Source organism: Chrysochloris asiatica, unplaced genomic scaffold (assembly GCF_000296735.1).
Source record: "Chrysochloris asiatica unplaced genomic scaffold, ChrAsi1.0 scaffold00001, whole genome shotgun sequence".
NCBI lineage: Eukaryota > Metazoa > Chordata > Mammalia > Afrosoricida > Chrysochloridae > Chrysochloris > Chrysochloris asiatica.
This window is the reverse complement of record NW_006408519.1, coordinates 7,348,129-7,372,476: the sequence shown is the minus strand read 5'-3', so window position 1 is coordinate 7,372,476 and position 24,348 is coordinate 7,348,129. Positions and strand designations below refer to the sequence as shown.

Here is a 24,348-nt window from a genome sequence, read left to right as displayed (position 1 = left end):
AATACAGCTATTTGAGAGTGCAGAGTGTCACGCTGCCTGCAACCAGATGTCCCAGAAGCTATCTAAGGTTCTTATTTGAATGAATGCCTTATTTATTTATTTTTCAAATTGAAATCACTCATTATGCGCCTTATGACTCAAACTCCGTTGTTGGGGAAGACAGATGCAAAGAATCTATTTCTTAGGAAAATGCTGGTAAAACTTGCAAGCATATAGCTCTCCACTGTTCCCATAACATGGAAATGAGAATCAGATTCTCAGTTGTTCACCACAGAATGTCCACACTTCAGATGTGCCATCTCACTCATGAAGAGACATTGCTTAGTTACTATCTTAGAATGAGGTACCATAGTCCCTTCTTGGAGAACTCAGTCATGCGCTGACAGCAATATAGTACTGCTCAAGGTGTTTTTGTTTTTAAGAGAACTAAGCCTTTAATTAATTGCTGCAAATAAAGCCAGCTGAGTTGGTAGCTTTTAGTGACTAGTGACCAAATCCTATATCCTCGTTCCACTTCTCTGACTCTTCCTCTGCTTCAGCCTTGGCCTGGGTGAAGGCAGCAACAGGAGCAGCAGTGGTGGCAGTGGGCACAGGGGCGGTAGCCACAAACGCAGATGGATCAGCTAAGAAGGCCTTGACCTATTCAGCCAGTGGGAAAGTGTACTCAGTCTCCACAGATAAAGCCTGGGCCCGCTTGTATCCATTGATGATGGAATGGGGAAGTAAGGCAAACAATCTGCAGACACGTGCTGGCAACATTGCAGACACCCTGCAGAAGTTAGAATGCAGGCCTTCCTTGGTGATGTCAAGCACTTCCTGACTGGAGATGCTGCCGTTGTCAAACATCTGCTGGATAATCAGCCTGAAGGAGAAGGGAAGATGGTCAGCAAGTTCACAGTGTATCTTCGCTGGCTCCCACTTTGTCTCCAGTCTTGATCAGCTGTACATCACTTAAGATTTCAGTGATGCCTCTGGAGATCTTTGTAGTGATGCCCAGAGCCTGGAAGAAGGCAGTCTTCTTGGGACCAAGACCCATGTTCTGGGCCAGCACAGCTGGGAATTAACTTGAATGGGTACTGCTAACCTGTCCAAATGTGAAATTTGATTTATTGAAAATGATCTTAATGTAAAATTGTAGAATGTTCCAGTCAGTGAGAGTGTCAATGGAATATTTATAGGCACTTTCCTCTTCTATGTTAAGTACATTCATGTATCAAACTCAACAGAACTCTCTTTACACTGTTTTAGCAGGCATTTATCTTTGCTGGGTTTTTCTGATACATCTCAAACAAAAAGTTTGGAAAGATGTCCTGAGCTGGTAATACAGCATGCAGAATGAATTTTCTCACAACAAAATATTTAATATGCAATGGCATGCTTTTTCAAAAAAAAGCTCATTTTTTTTTCTTTTTTTAATCAACATAATATGTACCTGTTATCTGTGAATGTGCAGGAAAATGGTCAATTTCTGCTGACTAGATTGTGAATTGACATTATTTGGTGGTGGTGGGGGGGTACAATTTGGCAATATGTAATATTTTCCTAAAACCATCAGTTTTGTTGCTGGTGTTTAGTGTCATCGAGTCGGTTCTGACCCATAGTGACTCCAAGAAGTGGCTGGTGAGCTTGAACTGCCAACTGTGCAGTTCAAACCGACTTTGCAATCCAGCACATTAACCCACAGTGCTACGCCAGGACTCCTTTTAGTAAAAGTAGTAGTTTTAGTAAAACTACTAAAAACATCAGTAGTATACTTGAATTTAGCAACTGCATTTTTAAGAATTTATCCTGTAAATGGAAAAATTTTAAGCTGCTTTTCATATGTCAGAATGATGGGAGCAACATGCATTCTCAGGTAGCAAAAAGGCCAGGATATACATAAACCATGCACTCATGGGAAGAACATGTCAAGATGTAAACAATTTGTTCCTGAGAAAATGTGATCATGACCACAGCCATGTATAACGGAAGCAGCTGATGCCACTCACCTAGGTACTAGTTCATTTCCTTATAGTCAGGTGGCCAACCTTCACATTGTACAGGACTCCAAAGCTGAAGCTATGTCAGTCATTAATCTCCTACCTTTCCTTTGTTCTCTGTGTAAAAGTCTCTTTACTCAGTAGACAGTGAAGTGCCTTGTATTTTTATTAGCACTGCCCAGCTTGAATGGTATTATTCCTCAATTAAACCCCCTTTCTTTCACTCCTACCAGAGTAAGAGATTTTCTTCTTTGACAATCCTAACAAAATCATTAAGACAGTGTAGTTACAACTGCAAAAGCGTTTATCAAAACACTGTTACAGGCAAAAGTGACTAAGTAGAAAATCCTGCAAGTCTAATACTAGAGGATCAATTGAGAAAGATTTATGGAAAGCAGTTCAAGCTCCCCAGCTGCTCCTTGGAAACCCTATACAGGCTTGTTATGGGTCGGAATCGACTGGACGGCATGAACATACTGTAGAATATGGTTATTTAAAATATTATTATTATAATATTATAGAATCATTAATACAAAAAGATATATAAGATACATTAGGTAAAAAGGGTATTACATACTCAGTACTAAGAATGTCCTAGATGCTGAAACAACAGTAGTGGACAAAACAGATCACGTCTGACCCTTGCAGAGTTCATATCTAGGTGTTTATGTGAGAGCCATATAGTGCCAACTTGTTCTGTAAATATGTATAGTGTTTACACTGAGTTTGAAAGCCTGGCATTGTTCTGTAGTTAGTTTTCTCTAGAAAGTGTGTTTGTGCTTATTTTTTTCTCTTTGTTATCTGTATTTTAAATTTACTGCATAATGAACAAAATTATTGTTAATTTAAGAAACTGGAGTACATGACAGTAATAACTGTAAATTTGGTGAAAAAAGAGCAACAAGATTTCTATCATTCAGAAAGCATACCATTTGTTATGATTCAAACAGATTTTATTTACAAAAATGAATATAGTGCCAGACCTCAAAGACAAAGAGATAAATACTTGTTAGGCAGGACAACTGTTTTCAATTGGTGCTATCACTGTTTTTATCAGGACAATTGAAGAGGAAAAATGTATTTATTTAAGTTGGTCTTATTTGCTGCAGTTCTTATCTTTATTTTAATCATCTCCCTAATGATGAATTCTCCAGAATAGAAACCTTTTTCTATAGGAACCAGAGGCAAGGGCAGGGTGATGTCACTGAAGAGCTGATTGGTAGATATATAGGAGGGACAACAACATTAGTAAGGCATGCTCACCATAGAATGGTTAACCATTCAAGATCAAAAGAGCAACATTTATCTAAGGACAAATTGAGAGAGGATGGGAAGGAGGGTAGAATGGAAAAAGAACTACAGGGAGGAAATAGGATGTCTTGTCACATGAAGGGAATTGCAATCATGAGATGAAACAAGATGTATAAATTGTTGAATCTCTGTAAACTGATGATCTCTGTAAACCTTCACTCAATTCACAAAAAAAGGTTCCAAAAAAAGAAAGAAAGAAAAAGCAAGATCTGGGGTTTCTAAAAGGATTCAAGACGGGAAAAGAAATAAACTTTATTGAACATCTGATAAAGGATTCTGAAGTTGGCACTTTAAATGTTTCCTTATTTGGTTATCATAATTCCATGAGACAGGCCTTCTTCACTGTTTATATATGCTTAGATAGAGATATCTTGTTCATGTTCACACAACTAGATTATAAGGAAATAAGATTTAAATTCCTACCTTTTTTCATGAAATTACTTAATAGGGCAGAAGAAATCAAGATATAATGGTGAATGTCCGTAAAAATTTATAGAATCTTATATCAGGAAGGGCTCATATTATGGATGAGAACATGGAGATCCTGGGAGGTTAAGGAAATTGTCCAGGGTTATATTCCCCCAGGTCTTCCTGAATGCTTTGAAGAGCATCTCAGTTTTAAATGCAGGGAAGAAAAATGAGGCTTTCTACTCCTGCAAAAAATTAAGGAAGTTCCGGAAACCCTATATATGGTCACCATGAGTCAGAACTGACTTGATGGCACTTAACAACAATATCTAGAAGATGTAAATAATAAATGGCTTCAAAATTATGGAATACATGAGTGGGATTCAAATAATTTGTGGAAAAATGGAATTCAAAAAAGACAATGGAATTTTTCCATCAACTTTTTTTTTTTCCTATTGCATACAGTTTATTTCACTAGACTGCAATTTTATACAATGTCTGAAGGGGTTATCTGAATGCACACATATAGTTTACTTTCTGTACTGTGGAAGAACCTTCATCAACTTTTTGAAGTTCCCTCATATTTACTATTTTGGCTGACCAAGATAAGCATCCAAATATTTCCCATTTAAATAGTACTACTCCTGGTTTAGTGCTGTGGGCTGATGAGCTGGACTGCAAAGTCGGTTTGAATTGCAAGGCCGGTGGTTCAAGCTCACCAGTTGTTCCTTGGAAACTCTATTACAAGGTCGCTACGGGTTGGAACTGACTCAATGACATTTAACAACAATAACACTCCCTAGTGGCATAAAGGTTATTAGGGTGTTTATCTGCTAACTGAAAGGTTAGCAGATCAAACTCACCAGTACCCCTGTAGGAGAAAGATGTGGCAGTCTGCCTCTGTAAAGGTTATAGCCTTGGAAACCCTATGGAGCAGTTTTACCTAGAATTGACTTGGTGGCAGTGTTTTTTTTTTGTTTTGTTTTGTTTTTAATTATTAAAAAATTTGGACAAGTCAAACTTCAGAAAAGTTGTAGTTATTGTTGTTAAGTGTTGTCGAGTCAGTTCTGATTCATAACAACCCTATATTGTATTTCCAAGGAGCAGCTGGTGGGTTTGAACCACCGACTCTGTGATTCACAGTCATGGTTCTATATATAGCACCATACCAGGAGTCTTCCATTTTGTGAAAATGGACTTTTAAAGATACAATGGAATTTTTCCGTCAACTTTTGAAGCTCCCTCAAATTTACTATTTTGACAGACCAACATGCACATCCAAATAAGTAATAATTCCTTATTTGGTTAATTGCCTTTCAGTCTACTGATAGAAAATAATAAAAATAGGTTAGGCTTGGAATACCTAAAATGGGACTGTAATGTGCTCAGTGAAGGAGGCTTCTGCAGAGCCTCTGCATTACGTAAGACCACAGGTGGAATACTGAACCTCATCCAGAATCTTCTGAGGTGGGAAATTTCCACTTGAAAGGACAAGCAGACCAACCTGGAGCAGCTACAAGAACAGAAGACACTTCTTGAAAGAAAGACCGACACGAAAAATACAAAACAATATGGGCAGTCTGAACGATTACTATAAGAACAAGCAAATTGCTTACCCAGGAGACATCAAGCCAAGTGGTTGGGTCCCCTCTGGGCAAACCAACTTCTAAGACTAAGACTCAACGGGAATACACACTCTGATTGGTGACCACGTTCATCATTGATAAGGGGAAGCAGGGAAAAACAGCAAAGAAGCTGTGAGCTAAACCCTACAATGTTCAATAGACTTCTGTGAGCTTGGGTGGAGACCTGGTTGACCAGCAGTGTGGCAAGACCTGGGGACTCTTGAGCCCGGAGTCAGCGACATAGCCACAGAAGGCTAGAGTGGAGACTGAAGCATCCAGCTGATAAGAAGAGCGGGCATATGCACAAGAACATCCACACTTGCAGATAATACCCACTTGACCTGGCTTCAATGACTGGATGATCAACGCTCAACTAGAAGAAGAAAGAAGAGGAAAAAAAGAGTAATCTGATACAATCTGATGAACTTGACCTACACCTATGGATGCAGTAGCTCAAAAGAGGGAACAAATCTTTACAGCAAGGATCATTCCCACCCCCTCCCCACACAGAGTAGACAGGGATGGGCAACTTGCACATTGGCTACCCAAAATAGGGGAGCTAAAAAGGCAAGAAGTGACTAGCTTACAAGTTTCAAGAGGGAGCCTAGATCCAGAAGACACGGAGGAAGGTAAAATCTCCACCGAGTAGTATCTAAAGGAGATGCGGATAGGTCGCTTGTGATACAATAGTGAATAATTCCTATCAGGACTGATCGTGAGGGTTGGAAATATAAAGTTAGAGGTTTTGTAGCAAAAGGAAGGGAGTGATTAACTTTTCAGTCTAGGAGCAGAGGTCCCTGGGACCATCAAGAGAGAAAAGCAGAGAGCGGGACCCTACCCAGAGAAGCAGTGACACCAGAAATGGAAGCAGAGACAATGACATGGAGACATGGAGCAGCTGGGGACTTTAGACCCAGAGAGGGAGAGGGGCTGTGTGCTGATGACTGGGGGGCAGGCTTGCAGGGTATACCCTTTGGTTGGTTGATGATGCATACAGGGGATTGTAACCATGGCAATGAAATGATATATGATAGGATAAATGTAAAGCTAATGTTCTCCCATGTAAACTACCACATAATTCACAATAAAACATAAAAAAAAAAAAAAAATAGGTTAGGCTATGTATAGCAAAATGAAAAAACAATTATGTTTTAATACTACTAAGAAACTGACTACATTAATAATACAATTCACAATATAATAATAATAGATTAGTGAAATCGCCTCTGTATGTTGGATTTTTTAAATTATTAAAAGAATTTTGCACTATAAAAAAGTAACAGATTTGGACTCATTCCTCTCTGAGGTAAGCACAGAACAAAAACCATGCATCTACTTAATTAGCTCTCTTTCTGAGGCACCATCTGTATCTAGCTGTATGTAGCATCTTCTTTCAGTGCTGATGAAACCATACAGCATCTGTTGAAGGGATGAGCTTTTTTAAAATCCAATTTAAAATACACACCTGAAGTGTTTATTTCACCTGTCTTGAATCTAAACAAAAGTATCATCCTAAATATCTCTATATGTAGCAAGGGTCTTCCTGTACCCAATGAGACATTGAGAATGGGCAAATGAAATAATTCTGTGAGTTAAGTGCCTTTGAATAGTTTCCAACTCATAGCAATGCTGTATAGGGATTCCGAGGTTGTTAGTTTTGAACTGTTGACGTTTCAGTTAGCAGTTCAGTGCTTCTCCAACAGTGCCACACCAGTACTGCAATCCCAAGACAGGTATGATAAACAAGCTCTTAAGACAAGCTGGTTGTGGCATATTGATCAAAAAATGAGATGGTTGATGGAAACCGGTTCCATGAGAGAGTGGGATCTACCTGTCATGGTCACTGGTGAGCAGCCAGTTACTTCCACACTATTTGGAGTTCCTCTCATTCAGGCCTCTGCAGGGCATGCAGATGCATAAGGGAAGTGAGTACCTACAGAGTATATGTAAAGGTTCAGGCCTGGAATTATCCCTGGATGCCTGCTGAGAGCCAGTGTGGCCAGCTGTATCTCACTGCTGCAGGAGTGAAATGAGTAACATGGACACTTCAGTGTTATCAGGAACCCATAAAGGTTGTTGGCTGTTGTTATTAAGTGCTGTCAAATCGGTTCCGATTCATAGTGACCTTATAAAGGGTTCTTAAAGAGAGATTAGTGAGTTTAAACTGCCTACCTTGTGGTTCAAACTGACCTTGTGGTCCAGAGCTTTACCCCACACCAGGACTCCCTTAAGAGTTGTTGTTAAGTGCCATAGAGTCGGTTCCGACTCACAGCAACCCTGTATAGGGTTTCTGAGGAGTGGCTGGTGAGCTTAAACCACCACTTGTGGTTTAAACCAATCTTGCAGTACAGCGCATTAACGTGCAGCACCACACCAGGCACCGTGCAAAACAGAGCTGAGAGGAGAGCTCACTTTGTAACTACTAAGTATCTAACTAGCCTTTCCAAGCTGATTTCTATTGCTTTTCTCAACACAAGAAACAGTGTCAGTAAGATTGTCTGCTTAAAATACAAACTTCTGAGCTCCACCTCAAAGACTTGGACTTTCTCGATGTCTTTAAACTCATACTGTTGTTGTTGTTGTTGTTGTTATGTGCCATTGAGTCGGTTCTGACCCATAACAACCCTGCATAGGGTTTACGAGGAGCCGCTCGTGAGTTTGAACTCCCAACCTTGTGATTCAAGCCAACTTTGCAGTTCAACACATTAACCCACAGTGCCATACCAGGACTCCCTTCAAACCCATACTCCCTTCCTATTTCAGAATCACATGTTTGAAAAAAATCTCCACAACCTTTATTTTTATGTTGTATTACAAAAAAAAAAACCCAAAAATTGTTTCTTTTCCCCATTTGACAACTATGTTTGCTATGATATTAAGTACTGAGTATGTTTTTTTTCAAACTACTCATAATTGTTGTTGTTGTTAAGTGCCGTCGAGTCGGTTCCGACCCATAGCGACCCTGTACAGGGTTTCCGAGGGTGTAAATCTTTACGGGAGTAGAAAGCCTCATCTTTCTCCCGCGGAGCGGCTGGTAGTTTCGAACCGCTGACCTTAAGATTCGCAGCCCGATTCGTAACCACTACGCTACCAGAGCTCCTTTACTCATAATTATGCCTTTTTATTTAACTGAGAATTGTTGTCCCACTCCTAAGGAATTTATATAGTTTTATTTTTTTTCCCCTTGAAGTGCGCGTTTTAGATTTGGGGGTAAGTAAGATGAAAAGATGCGTGGATGCAAGTCATATCCTGAGTGCCAAGACATAGGGTGCAACTAATTCTAATTGTGGGGTGAAGTAGAATTGCTACTTCGTGGGTGGGGAGGTGGTTATAATATGGAAGGGAAACGGCTAACATTCAACCAGTATGTTTCAGAATGACTTTTGTACTGGCTGGTAATTGGCTGCTGCCTCAAATTACCTGAGGGCCACGCCCTTACTGCCCACATTCCTCCATTCGGTTCCTCAGATCTGACATTCAGGAACTAAAGGATTGGCAGTCACCCATGAACAGGACCTGGTGGTCCAAGTATTGGCCAAACTGGTTGTTAACTATTTTGAGTATTACCCCTGAATAGGGTAAAATATATAAAGACCCCACAAAATTGGACTCTCTTGATTCAACTGACCGCAGAAGCATGCAGGAGCCAGGCCAAGACCTGAAGAACCACCCAACTAAGCATTAGTTAAGTTGCCAGCACAAAGAAATTTAGGCTATAAAAATGGTGGTTGTTTTAAGCCACAAAGTTTTCATTTGATCTGCTTTTGCTTTTCACAGCTGACTGTTCTCAGATTAGATGCTCATCCCTAATGCAATTCTCACAGCAACTCTATGAAGTCATTGTTATTCTCAATCAATACATAAGGAAATAGAAGCTTAGAGAGGTGACTCTCTTCAAAGTCACACGTCTAATCAGTAAAGCCTGACTTCAGAATCACTGAGGTTAACAACTGTAATAACATATAACACACTTTAGATTGTTGACGCGTCTTCAGTTTTCAGTCCAGTTTCTGAGTTAGTGATGTGTTAAAGGACCCCTTATTGACTTTTTTTTTTTTCTTTACACAAGTGCCATGAAGCCTTGTCTCCTAAAAATAAAAACAAAACAGCCTATTAAAGTGAACAATATCACTGGTGAGGAAATGTGTTCGTTGGAGCAACCACAGGAGATCAAAAGGGCAACATTTGCCTATAAACAAAATTCAGAAGTCAGGAAATGGCAGGAAGGTCAGCAAGGGGCAATAGGTAATTCAGGGAGGAAGTGGGGAGAGAGTAGTGTTAAATTGAGGGACTGCAACAAACATCATAGAGCAATATGTGTATACATTGTTTAAATGGAAAGTACTTTGCTCTGTAAACTTTCATTCAAACCACAATAAAAATGTTCAAAAAACTTAATGGGAAAATGTTGAAATATGAAGCTCACATTCTCACTCTTGTAAGTTGTCGTGTTGGTTCTGACTCAAAGCAACCTTGTATAAGGTTTCTAAGAGCAGGTCTTAACTGCCAACCTTTCAGTTACTTATCTTGTGCTTATCCTACAGTGGCACACCAGGGCCCTTGGTACACTATAAATGCAATCCAATTGATTTTTAATGAACTAATTTTGAAAGCATATGCTGGAAGGCAAAAGAAAGAGTATTCTTAAATTGTTAAGTGTTGTTGAGTCGGTTCCTATTCATAGCAACCCTGTATAGTAGGAACTTGTGAGTTTGAACCACTGATCTTAGGGTTCAAATAGAACTTGTGGTCCAATGCTTATCCTACAGTGCCACACCAATTGTTGTTGTTGTTGTTAAGTGATGTCCAGTCGGTTCTGACCCATAGCGACCCTGTTTAGGGTTTCCAAGGAGCAGCTGGTGAGCTTGAACTGCTGACCTTGCAGTTCAAACGGCTTTGCAGTCTGGCACATTAAACCCACAGTGCCACACCAGTAGATCATAGAAAAAGATGAAAAGTAGGCCTATTAAGAAGCTTGTGTGGGATTATGTTCCATGTCTTGTGCATAAATATGACCTATAGTAATCTTGGACTCGAGGAGGACTTTTCAACCTGAAAAATAAAAGCATCTTCAGTGGAAAACTAACAACAAAATCAAATAAAAACAAGACAGAGCACAAACAAAAAACTCATTTCAGAGAAGAAGTTTTTATCACCAATGTGAATGACTCGTCCTCAGCTGCTTGCAGAGATCTAGTATAAATGCTTAGCCTCATATGCCTTCTCAGTACTACAGGATCCTATGTCATGAACTCAACAAATCGAACCTTGGGGAAGATTTGTTTCTTTTCTTGGGAGCTGCCTTACCATAAGGTTGTTTCCTCTCCACAAAGTAGCATTCCACAAGACAGTAGTTTTGAGAATCCTTTCAATATGGAGTCAATTCCAACTCACAGTGACTCTGTAGAGTAGAGTAGAAATGCCCACTGGGTTTCCTAAGGTTGTAATCTTTATGGAAGCCACATCATTCAGCATCTGGAGGGTTTGAACCACTGACCTTTTGGAGTTTAACCACTACAGCACCAGACCTCCTTTCCTGAAAATCACTTCCTATTCATTCCCGGATGTAGAACTTTGTGGTTCAGATGAACAAGTTCAGGAGTTGACTGTCAATCACTGTCCTCATCTAGGAGAAACGTAGCCTAGAATACTAGTCTCTGTAGGTAACAAACACTTGAATTTATGGCTTTGTATAAGTAAAATTTCATTTTTAACTGGGCACTAGCTCAGCTTAGATAGACTTATTTCCCACGTTCCAGTTGCTTCATTAAGGACACCAAGAAATTAAGAAGGCTCTAGTCCTGGTGTGGCGCTGTGGGTTAATGCGTCAGACTGCAAAGCCATTTGAACTGCAAGGTCGGCGGTTCTAGCTCACCAGCTACTCCTCGGAAACTCTATACAGGGTCGCTATGGGTCGGAATCGACTCAACGGCACTTAACAACAACAACAAAGTACCATAAAGAGGAACGGTTTCTTTAAATCCTACTAATCAGCTTTTTAGGTAATGTGCTATGTCTACTTTATTAGAAAAAGAAAACAAATCTTAATTAATCTAATTAATTGGAAAGGTTCAGTGGAGACAAATTTCCATTAAATACAATTAGAGCAAATACTAATGGAGAGAAAGGAACTTGAATTTTTGTACTTGTGTGAGAAGAAAATGAGAGACTTGATTTTTTAAAAATTGTTTAGAGAAGAAGAAAACTGCAGGTGGGTATTCACATTGCCAAAATCCTTTCAAGGTTAGAGAGTTAATGAGGGAAGGGAACTGCTCAGTCTCTGATGAGAGAACAGGGAGCCATGGCCTGAAGCTAGCTTAGACTCCTGGTGAGGAAACATACTGACTTAGAAAGAATATTTATTGGTGAAACATATGCACATTAAAGTGACTATGAGGTACCAGCACCAGATATTACACAATCAGTGAAGGAAGATTATGTAACACACAGACTTGGTATATTACACAATCAGTGAAGGAAGATTATGTAACACACAGACTTGGTATATTACACAATCAGTGAAGGAAGATTATGTAACACACAGACTTGGCAGCCACCTTGCATAACGAGGGCTTCCGTTTGTGGAGCCCAGTTCTCACTTGCTTTTGTGCCTTTTGATTTTTAAAGAACATTTGGCCTTCTATGACATTCAGGTTTTCTATACATGCATTCATTTAATTATAATGAACTATAAATTATATGTTTCTAGTATCTTGTTTTATAGATCTGGTAAATAAGACCAAGAGATATTAAATATTTCATCCAGCTTATGTAGAATAAACACTGAGCCTTAAAGTCAGTTTGAACCTCAAGGTTGGCAGTTCAAACCCACCAGCCACTCCTCAGAAATGTTTTACAGGGTCACTGTGAGTCAGAACCGACTTAACAGAGCTTAGCAACAACACTGTTTAAAAAAAAGGCAGAGCTGGGATTTGAACACAGATTTCTTATAAGATGCCAATGTACATGCTTGTCACTGAGCTACCCAGCTTCTGAAGTTGGGATATTAGCTTAGTCTTTAACGTCAGTGATTGGAGTCCTGGTGTGGCGCTGTGGGTTAATGCGCCAGACTGGAAAGCCGTTTGAACTGCAAGGTTGATGGTTCAAGCTCACCAGCTGCTCCTTCGAAACCCTATACAGGATCACTATGGGTCAGAACTGACTCTACGGCACTGCACAACAACAAAACGTCAGTGATTGGGATACTTCAGTACTACAGGCCTTAGTTGGTTTTTCTTCAATTGCTTAACTCCACAGTCTTCAATGAATGCAAGATAAAAAAAAGTTTGCAATGCCTTCCCTTACTTAACAGTCTTGCAAATTGCTCATCCCCAGCCCCACTCCCCAGTGAAGCACCATGGTCCTGGAATGCTGGCTGTTTGATATGTCTCTTCCTGTGCCTCCTGTCTACCTTCAGTCTTTCTTCAGGTTTACAATTGTCTACTAGCAAGAAAATTACAGCAGGTCGCAGCCAAGGATCATTCCCAATCTTTGTTTCAAAGTTGTTGTTAAGTGCCATCGAGTTGGAGTGGCTGGTGGAGTTGAACCACTGATCTGGCAGTTAGCAGTCCAGTGCTTATCCTACAGCTTCACACCAGGACCATACAAGCTTGTCAGCTATTGTTGGTGCTAAGAGACTTTGAGTGACAACAGAATTATCAAGATTATTCATTTTGCAGCACAGTTTAAGATCTGATACTTTGGAGACATTTTCCAGCTGCATCCATGAACATTTCCCTCCTAAATTTTCCTCTTTACAATCTCCAGCTGATTTGAGAGGACTTTCCCTACTCTGTGCTTGTTCTGAACAAAGGTTACTTTCCAAATGGACCTGCACATTTTTCTCAGAGGCAAAACTGACTTAGAATAGATGTACAGACAGTCTCAGACTATATCCAGGAGACACTGACCATCTTCTTTTCAACAGCAGTTAGCTCAGACTCCAACATGTGAGAGTCTTAAGAAATTGTTTTCCACTTGATAGAATAACAATTTTAGAAATGATTGTTGTTTTCGTTAGATGCCATTGAATGGGTACTAACTCATAGTGACCCTATGTACCCAGAACGAAACACTGCCCAGTCCTGCACCAACCTCACAATCATTGCTACATTTCAGCCCATATTTGCTGCTGCCACTATGCCAGTCCATCTTGGTGAGGGTCTTTCTCTTGTCTCCCACTCTCCACTTTACCAAACATAATATCCTTCTCCAGGGACTGAGTCCTCCTAACAATATGTCTGAAGTATGAAACACCAAGTCTGGCTATCCTGGCTTCCAGGGAGTATTCTGGCTGCACTTCTTCCAACACTGATCAATTGAACTCTGTGCTGGTCAACACATTGGTTTATATCTATTGTAAATAGTGTATATATAGTGTACATGCATCACAGTGACACAATGAACTGCTCTCATTGCTAATCAAAAGATTGGTGTTGCAAGTCCATCCAGAGGTACTTTAGGTGAAAAGTCTGGAGATCTTCTCAAAAAAAAAAAATGCCATTGAAAACCCCATGGAGCACAGTTCTGCTCTGACAAACATGGGGTCGCCATGAGTCAGAGTCCATTTGACAGCAATACGTTTATACAAGAGGGCTTCAAAAAGTTCGTGGAAAAATTCCAGAATCTTTCCATTTAATTTTTCCGTGAACTTTTTGAAGTCATCGTTGAATACAAAAATAAATACTTATATAAATATCCAAAGGTTTATCAATAAATGGATCATATCAATAAGCTGAAGAACTTGTAAAGGCCAAAGCAAAATAAATAATAGTTTCCAGCTGTCTAAAATGGACAAGGAGTAAAATTCTGATGGTAGCGTAGTGGTTCCGAATCGTGCTGTGAACCTCAAGGTCAGCAGTTTGAAACTATCAGCTGTTCCTCAGGAGAAAGATGAGGCTTTCTGCTCCCATAAAGATTACAGCCTCGGAAACCCTGCACAGGGTCGTTATGAGCCGGAACCGACTCCATGGCACATAACCACCACCATCCACTACACAGCCTGTTATGGGAAATGACTATAACATCTAGAGATACTACCAATGTGTAGCAAGCTATGGGTACCAGTGATGCACAACTTTTACCAGTACTTCCATAATCAATTAAGACTCTGTAGCAAAGTTTCATTTCAAAATGTGTGTGTGTAATTTAGAGCAGAATTTGGCCTAAGGTATATCATAAAACTAATCATAACCAGGCTAGGAAGTCTTAATTGAAACTTTGAAAAATAGCTTCCTTACACTCATTTGAGAAGATTTAGTTGAAGATTTATTATAAAAGCACATTAATTTCTTGCTCAGTATTAATAAGTGCACTCACATTAGATTGGATCCCATCAAAAACGTGCTTAAATAGAATATATGCCTGAAGTAATAGAGTCAGTTTTTTGAGGTTCATTGATACATACACACACACACACATATTTTGAGGTTCATTGATACATACACACACACACGTATATTTTTTGAGGTTAATTGAGATACATATATATATATATACATACAGAGAGAAAAAGAGAGAGGGAGAGAGGAAGTGCTGGTATGGTGCTGTGGCTTATTGCACTGGACTGCAAAGTCGGTTTGAACTACAAAGTCAACGATTCAAACTCATCAGCCACTCCTCAGAAATTCTATACAGGGTCCCTATGAGTCGAAACCAACACTACAACACTTAACATCAGCATATATATGTTAAGCGCATCAACAAAATATTACTCCTAGATAATTGTATGTTAAACACTGTTCTGGAATAGAACATATACCAGATTGTTTAGTTCTCAGAATTTAATTAACCACAAACTATCACTATTAGATAGACCAAGAATAAGTACTGATATACATATTAATTATTTTTTCAAGTCACGGTGATGTTAAGCAACACTTATTGGCTAACTGTTTTGATTTCACAAGACACAAATGAATCCAGACATAACCTATACATTCAATATACACAGGAGGCATAAGCAGAATTCATTGTTTGTACATGTTGGTTGAAAAGTGTCATTTGAGTTGACTGACAAGGATACTTGTTATTCACTTTATTTTAAGCAAGGTGCTGGTTGTTTCTCAAAGGAATAGACTGGAAATCTATTTATTTAAATATAGAAAACTTGAATATCTTCAAACAAGAAGCAAAGTTTATTTTCATTTTCGACATCTCTGCTGTGAACAAACATTTTAATAAGGATGGAGGAGTCGTGCTCATCTTTTGTAGGAATCCCTGATCAGGTTTGTGGTTTTTAGAAAATGACCATTTAGAGAGGTGTAGTTGTAGCCTTGTTTCTGATCAATGCTTTTAATAGTCAGGGTAACTTGCAGGGGACCTTTCTAGGAGGGAAACCACATGGTACCACTTCCTCTAGGAAAGCACTGCTGTTGAAAGAGTACAGTTGAGAAAAGCAAGGTGGGGACCATATGACCTTCCACAATCTTTCTGTGCAGACTGAATGTAGAGTCACAAGGTTCTTCCTCCCCAAGGATCTGTGGACCACTGATCATTGAAGATTAGAGATAGGAGGGAGAGGGAAGGGCTGCAGTGCAAGGTGGGGGTCAGCACTGCCTCTGCAGGGGTGTCATCTAATGAGCTCTTAATGAAGAAGCTCGTGCTCACAAAGCGGATACTCAGGGTCTGCAAAGACAGGGAGACAGCTGCCAGTGGACCTGGTTTAGTGATGTCTACAATAGGGACTGATGTTTGACTCATTTATTTCTGTTCTCCATGACCTGATGCATGAGAATTCAAAGCACATACAGACATATTTAGTTCAATTAATTCCCACATGGCTCAAACAGACACAGGTAAATTGAAAAGGAATAATATATATATATATATGGCAGTTAATCAGTTAGGCACCTACCTCACCTCCCTGGGACAAAGCCACTCATAACAGATAACAGATAACAGGAGATAATCCTCAGCAATTCATAAGAGAGCTCCTAAAATTCTCTTGTTCTTGAACATCAAGATAAAATATAGAATTACTCAGGGACACCAAGAAAACTTGGAGCTTGAGAGGTGTTAAGCACAAGCATTCTCCCTCAGAATCCCCCTCCTCACTCCTATCTGAATTCGGGAAAATTGGGCTAATGGTATGACCAGGACTGGAATCAGTACTGAGGTAAGTAAATGAGAGGAAGAATAACACCCAGTCTTTGATATCCAGGATGCCAGTCCTCATGTGGTACTGTAGGATAAGCATTCCACCACAAGGTCGGTTTGAATTGAAAGGACAGTGGTTCAAACCTACCAGTCGGAAACCCTCTGAATTTGAACTGACTTGATGGCACATAACAACAGCAACATTATTTATTGGAGACACAAATTGACATGACCCACAACTCAGGACCACACACAGGCTTACAGAAACCATGAAGATCTAAGAAAATTGACAATGCACCAATGTCACTACTGTTGTGGGACATGAACTCTTCACATTAGTGAACTTAACTGCATTTCAAATGAGTTTCATTTCTTAAAATCCAAGGATAAATACAGTCTCAGGTCACTTATATCCACTGGGAAATCTATATATCTTATACTTTGCAAATGCAATAGTCTCTGAATCCTCTTCAAGAGACACAAGAAAGAAATGGAATCACAAGACATGTCTTCTGCTTTGTGGTTCGTCACAAATATATCTGGCCAATTCACCGTTAGATTATAAAATGCTTACTATTTAATGTCTCTGAAGTCCCTATGGATTTCTAGGGTCTGAATGTACAGAACTCAACTTTGATTTCTATATTTTAAGACAGTTTAGGTGTGACATCCACATAGTTAAACTCCCTAAGAACAGAAAACATAGCTATCAGCCCATACAGAATATTCACATAGGAGTTTGGGGGATTAAAACAAACTTTATATGCTTGAAAAATAGAAACAGAACTGTTCAGAAAGAAAGCACTATTTGTTTTTGTGTTTTATCTTAGCTGTAATTCTTTTAAAGCATCAATTTCAACCACGTCTTTGTCTACCAAAACCCAAACTGAGCTAAGTTCTGACTCATATAGACTCTATGTTGTTATGTGCTGCCGTGTCAGTTCTAACTCATAGCAACCCTGTATAGGATTTCTGAAGAGTGGCTGGAGGATTTGAACCACTTACCTTGTGATTCAAAGTGACCTTGTGGTCCAGTGAATTATCCTACAGCGCACACCAGGACCCTATGTTGTTGTTGTTAAGTGCTGTCAAGTCGGTTCTGACTCATAGTTTCCAAGGAGTGGCTGGTGAGTTTGAACCACCCACCTTGCAGTTCAAACTGACCTGTGGCCCAGTGTATTATCCCACAGCAGGACCTAACAGGATAGAGGAAAACTGGTCCTTAGGTCTTCAGGCCCCCACAACAATGACACTGTTTTTCCACTACAGGTAAAACTTTAGCATCACAAATACTGTATAAATCCTTCCTGTTCTCCTGGTGGACTCCTGCTGTGTTGCTATAGGATCAGCATTGGACTGCAAAACACAAGTTGAACAGTTCAAACTCACCAACTGCTCCTTGGAAATCCTATACAGGGTCACTATGAGTTGGAACTGACTCAGATGACACTTAACAACAAAAATTCTGATATGATTGTGATTATTTTATTGAACCCCTGCTTGTGTGTGTGTGTGTGTGTGTATTCCTTTTGAAGCCAAATCTATGAAAAAGATTTAAATGGTGAGAAAATAAAGGGAGGCTAGACAAAAGTCAGCTCTCTTATTGTCAGTTTGCCTGTGTCTTAGATACTAAAATGTGATTTTAGGATTCTAAACTAAGTTATTATCACAAATGAGGACAGAATTAAACTAGCTGATGGATTTCCCATTTAGCCCACATTGTAGTAAAAAAAGTGAACCAAATGCTAAACATATCACTAATAAAGAAGAGCTTATAGATACATATACTTTTACTAACTGTGTAGATAAACAGGAATTCCGGGTGATTTTCCTGTGGCTCATTGCTTTTGTTAGCCATTATGTTCCAACTATATTTTACTAATTTCAACAATCCTTTTCAAGAAAGATTCTCTAATCACAGCAATTATGGAAACGTACATAGATGGTTGTTGGCTGAATACCATTTTTAATTGACTTTCCTAATATAAATATCGGGCTCTGGGATAAATTAATTTCCTGGATACTTCACAGACTTCTTTTAAAATGTAAATACTCTTGATGGTAAACTATTGGAATTCTATTACTCCAATTAAGTGCCCAAGTAAACAAAATATGTTGTTGTTATGTGCCTTGGAGTCTGTTCCGACTCATAGCGACCCTGTACAGGGTTCCCGAGGCTGTAAATCTTTACGGCAGCAGAAACTCTCATCTTTCTCCCGCGGAACAGCTAATAGTTTCGAACTGCTGACCTTGTGGTTTGCAGCCCGATTCGTAATCACTACGCTGCCAGAGCTCCCTAAACAAAATATAATGGGAGATTAAAGAGAAGGGGTGGGGGGGGGAGTCATTTTGGAACTGGGAAGAGGTTTTATAGGAGATATATAGTATTTGAATCAAGCTTGAAAACGTAATTATACTATTAGCTGTGGAGGAGCAGCTGGGTGGTGCAAATAGTTAAACGCCTGACTATTAGTTAAAAAGTTAATGGTTCAAATCCTCCCAGACACTACTCAGAAGACAGGCCTGGAGATATGAAAAGTCACGGCCTTGGAAACAGCAGGTCCATATCGGGAATCGATTCAATGGCAACCAACATCAGTTAGTTAGTGAATGTCAGGAGAGAAGGTCTTCCTAAGACAAAGAAACAACTGGGTACTTAAACATTGTGACAGCTGCTTTCTGCACTGCTTGGTCACTTTCACTGAGTTTGGATTCTCCAGTGTTCTGGGCAGGTGGAATTAATTCCAATATGAGTTGGCGTCCACATGAATGAGACATACTAAATGAATTACAGGATTTTGGCTTTTTGGTCTTGTTTACTGTACACTGATTGTTTTGAGAGGTGTGCCTATAGCATCTCTCGGTCACAGATCCTATTTAGGGACTATCAGCACAGGTTTCCGAGTTCCACTCCTTAGTAGTATAGTGACTTAGGGCAGATACTAAAGCTCTTTAAGCCACTGTTTTTTCGTCTGTAATACAGAAGTGATAGCAACATCTGCATCATAGACTTTTTCTCAGGAATCAATTAGCTAAATAGGAAAAGTTTGGCACAATGTCATGTCAGGTAAACAATAATTGAGTACCATCAGTGGTTTTTATTCAAGAAAACCACTGCTAACCCATGTTCTACCCCAAAACAGGACATCCAGTGGTGAAGATTCACTTTGTGATAGGACATAAGAGGATCCCCTATGTGGATAATGATATGTGGCCCTTATTGTTTATGCTTTGAATTTTAATATCATTTGAAAAACAAAATATTATGATGAACACTAATAAGAAAAAATCCTTGGTGTTTTATATAGAAATAAAACTCCACAGTTGTTTAAAAATTTTAAAATTCCAAATGTTCTCAAAGACACTGGACAGCATCCAGTGCTTACTCACTCACAGATTTAACAGATGTTTACTGAGTACTTCCTGCCCTGAGCAGGGTGCTGAGATACAGTAATGAACCAACCTAGTGTGTCCCTGCTTTCCTGAAGCTTACAATCTAGATGAGAGGGATAAAAGCAATTTAAAAAAGATCTATTGAATTTTATGAGGGAAAATTCAGGATACTTTGGGAGGTTTTTATTTAGCTTTGAGACATCACCACTTCCTTTGCTTTTAGGAGTGTTGCTTGTATTGGGGCTGTTCCAATTCCCTAGAGAGATGGCAGCCCAGAGCTTGTATTTACATCACTGCTACTGTTTTGTCCCCACGCCCCCGCCCCCAGTGATTGTTACTATGAAGCAGGTGTAATATTCACTGGCAAAAGGACGGCATCTTTATGCTGTTTTAATATATTCATGAGTGTGCCAAGGTTATTTTCATGTTGTGATCAGTTTCAGTGAGGGGGACCACTTCTGTGATTGGATGTTTAGACAAGCAGTTTTTTTTTTTTTTTTTTCTGCAGCTGGTTTTCGGCTGCCAAAAAATGGCATATTTTATGATATTCACAGACTACATTAGTTCTGAATCTTCAAATATTTTGAGAACTCAAAAATCAGATCCAAATCTTTTCATATTAATAGACAATGACAAAGTAATAGGCAATACACATCCCACTAATGCAGTCTTACTCATTGTGATTTCCTGCAAAGATTTCAGGGAAGCTCCAAACATATAGTACTATAAACTACAACCGTTTCAACTGACTATCAATTCATTGTTGATAGAAAATAACAACAACAACAACAACAAAAACCCTTTGCCATAGAGTTGATTCCAATATTGTAGCAACCCTGAGTACAAAGTAGAATTGCCCCAGAGGATTTCCAAAGCTGTAATCTTCATAGAAGCAGATTGCCACATCTTTTTTCCTGTGGGATGGCTGGTAAGTTTGAAACCACTCACCTTTCAGTTAGCAGGCAAATGCTTAACCACTGTGAGGCCAGTGTTAGTTTGGGGAAGAAAAAAACAAAACCAAAAACCTGTTCATGTTGTTTATTCAGCTTTACAAATATTATAACATTTTTTATAGCAGTTTCTACTGTAGCCTCATAATTTTAATACTTTTCCTATAGTCTCTCTCTTTTTAAATGAGAGATTAGAAAATATGTAGACATAAAACGTGAGAGGGGCAAAGGTGAAGTTAAAATGTAAACTTCCTCTCTGTGTCTATTTGTGTTCCCAGAGAGCATCATGGCTGGGTGGGAAGGGAACTGAGACGGGAGGTAGGTTCATGTTCTGCCCTTACACAGTCATTTAACCTGGATTGAGCCTCATGACTTCTATGAGTCTGTTTGCTTTTGGAAAAATAAGCGATTTGAATTAGATAAATACTAAGATCTCTCCAAGGTATGAAAATGAATGATTGCTTTCTGTGTATACTTTACAAAGCTACTATGTTAGGGCTTGTGGATGCAATGATATAACCCTTCAAAGAGATCACAATACAGCAGAAATGAAAGTAAATGTACAATCATGATCAAAGCTAACTATATCATGGAATGGAATTATATAAAGGGGTTATCACAGCACACACTGCAGAGGTCAGAAGAGAAAACAGTTCAGGTAAGCCTGAGATTGAGTTTCTAATATGCTGGTGAAGGAGAGAGAATAGAGTGAAAACCTGCAAAATGACATATATAGTCAACACTTTTTCTTCCAATGAGTAACCAACTGCAAGCAGCATCATTAATTAAACTTAACTGGTGTGGTGCTGTGGGTTAATGTGCTGAATTGCAAAGTCAGCTTGATCTGCAAGGTTGGTGGTTCAAGCTCACCAGCCACTCTCCTCGGAAACCCTATACAGGGTCGCTAATGGTCAGAACCAACTCAGTGGCACTTAGCAACAACACTTTCCTTTACCTTTTCAATCTGTGATACTACCTTTAAAAACTAATTTTACATAAATTAGCCAGTTGATTTTGTCTTACTGGTCTATTGATTAGTCACTACATTAAATGTACTACTGTTTTTTATTATGATTACTTTGTGTTATGCTTTAGTATCTGGAAGGGCAGAATGATTTTCATTTCTCTCTTATAATGCCACCTATTTCTTACTTGTGTTGATTTCAGTTTTTGCTGCCCATTATAAAAGGACTTTTACATTACATTTTCTAATTTGTTTTTGACATTTATTAATTTTTGTATATGTTATTTCTAACCACTTTATTAAATGAAAACATTAGTTCCAGTAATTTTTTAATTGAATGTGTTGGTTTTTCCAGATATACAATCACATTATCTAAAATGACTATCTTATTTCCCTTTTAGCAGCTATCTTTCTAACTCATGTTTTGAATCACATTGCATTGTCAAGAAGAGTGATTCTCTGTGGGGAGCAGCTTGGCTTCTGCTGTTTGACACGGTCCCAGCAGAAGGAGAAACATCATGCAGAGCAGATAATTCTCAGAAGCTGGCCTCTATCTTTCCTTCAGGATAACTCTGAATTCACTTGTAAAAATATATAATATTGCCATATTCACAGCCTTCGACTATGAACTCTGCAGAATTTGGGAAGAAACAATTATCTCAACTTCAGTGGTTTGAAATTCAAAGAGAATTGTATAAGCAACTCCCCTTCACAGAAAACCTAAGTACAAAGTAACTGCATTTATGAGACAACAAAAGCAGATAACAAACTAAAGTCAAGCTGACCTACCCCTATAGACCTCACCACAATCAGTCATCAGCCAGAACTCACAAACCCCTACATACAAGCACCTATGTAAATAGGCAGAAAATAATGAACTTAAGTGAAGGGTAGTTTTAACTTGATAATGCACATTTCCTGCAGCAATTAGCCAGGTTGGGCTTTATGCCACACAGCTTCAAAAGAAAGAAATATAAAAACACTGTTATCAAGCAATTTAATGAATACTTTAGAAAAACAAAGTAAGTAGATGTTAGTAATACTTTTCACTATGAAAATAGTAGTACATTATATAGGATAGAAGATTGATAATTAGTAGAAATAAGAAGGTAGTGCAAGCATTGATGATTAATAGAAACGTATGTTACTAAGAAAATGTAATCGGGTCTGATAAGTAGAAATGATTTGTGTAAAGTTTGACTTAATCTTTTAGTGGAAATAAGAAGAAACCATTTATCACTTACTGGAAAAGGAGATGAAAGTCAGTTTGAACATCACAGAAATATTTTTGTCAAGGTTGTCTAATGAGCAGGTGTAGGAATGTTGTGATAAACTGTGTAATAATTCAATGAAAGATCAAAGTATCAATTCATTACGTTTTGTGTTATTTTAAGTATAAAAATAAAGACTTGCTGAGCCGGGCCAGAGAGAAGAGCGAGAGCGAGTGAGCGAGAGAGCGAGAGAGCAAGAGAGAAAGACAGAGAAAGACAGAGAAAGAGAACCCCATCAGCCAACTAAGCAGCGGCTCTCGATTGCTTTCATTTTCACCAACTCCGCGTCTCCTCTCTTGTTCCCCGACCGTGCGAGAGCTGGACTCCCGCATCCCTGGGATATTTGGCAGTGTCTAGAAACATTTTTGGAGTCCTGGTGTGGTGCTATAGGATAAGCACTGGACTTCTAACAGAAAGACTGCCAGTTCAAACTCACCAATCACTCCTTGAAAACCCTATTCAGGGGTGCTACGAGTCAGAACTGATTCATTGGCACTTAGTAACAACAGAAACATTTTGGTTGTCACATATGGGAGGAGGGTTTTACTAAAATCTAGTGAAAAGAGGTCAGGGATACACAAGACAGTCTGAAATTTCCCACAAAAAAAGAATTTTTGTTAAGTGCTGTCAAGTTTGTTACAACTCATGGCGTCCTTCATAGGGTTTCCAAGGTATGACTGGTGGGTTTGAACTGCTGATCTTGTGGTTAGCGGTCCAGTGCTTATTTATCCTACAGTGCCACACCAGTTGGTGCAAAATGGTACTAGTATAAAAACTGAGACACTGTAGCCTAGAATTTGCAGAAAATATTCAATAACAGTAGTAAAAGAAGGGCAAAATTAACTTGTTCCTATATAACTTTGGAGTCCTAGTGTGGTGCTGTGGGTTAATGCGCCAGACTGCAAAGCCGTTTGAACTGCAAAGTCGGCGGTTCAAGCTCACCAGCCACTCCTCGCAAACCCTATACAGGGTCGCTATGGGTTGGAACCGACTCCATGGCACTTCACAACAACAACAAATATAATAACTTTGTTCTTTCGAGTCAGTTCTGACTCAGAGCGACCCTGTATAGGGTTTCTGAGGAGTGACTGGTAAATTTGAACCACTGACCTTGTCCAGCATATTATCCTACAGTGTCACACCAGAACTCCATATAGTCATTTTAGTAGCAATAAACTCTAATAAGTAGATCAAAATCTACATGGTAAAATTATATAGTATATGAAGTTGTACAAGTCATCTTATAGCATTCCAGGATACCCCCCTCGCCCCAAAAAAGCTCCAAACTCATTGCCATCATGTAGATTCCAACTCATAGCAACCCATCAAAGGGTTTCCAAGCTGTAAATC

General features: G+C 39.1%; 1 pseudogene; it reads right to left on the bottom strand.

The window, feature by feature from the left end:
* Window positions 1-483: 483 nt before the first annotated feature.
* The window catches only part of LOC102816508, an 81,449-nt pseudogene continuing 57,584 nt past the window's right edge, over window positions 484-24,348 (bottom strand).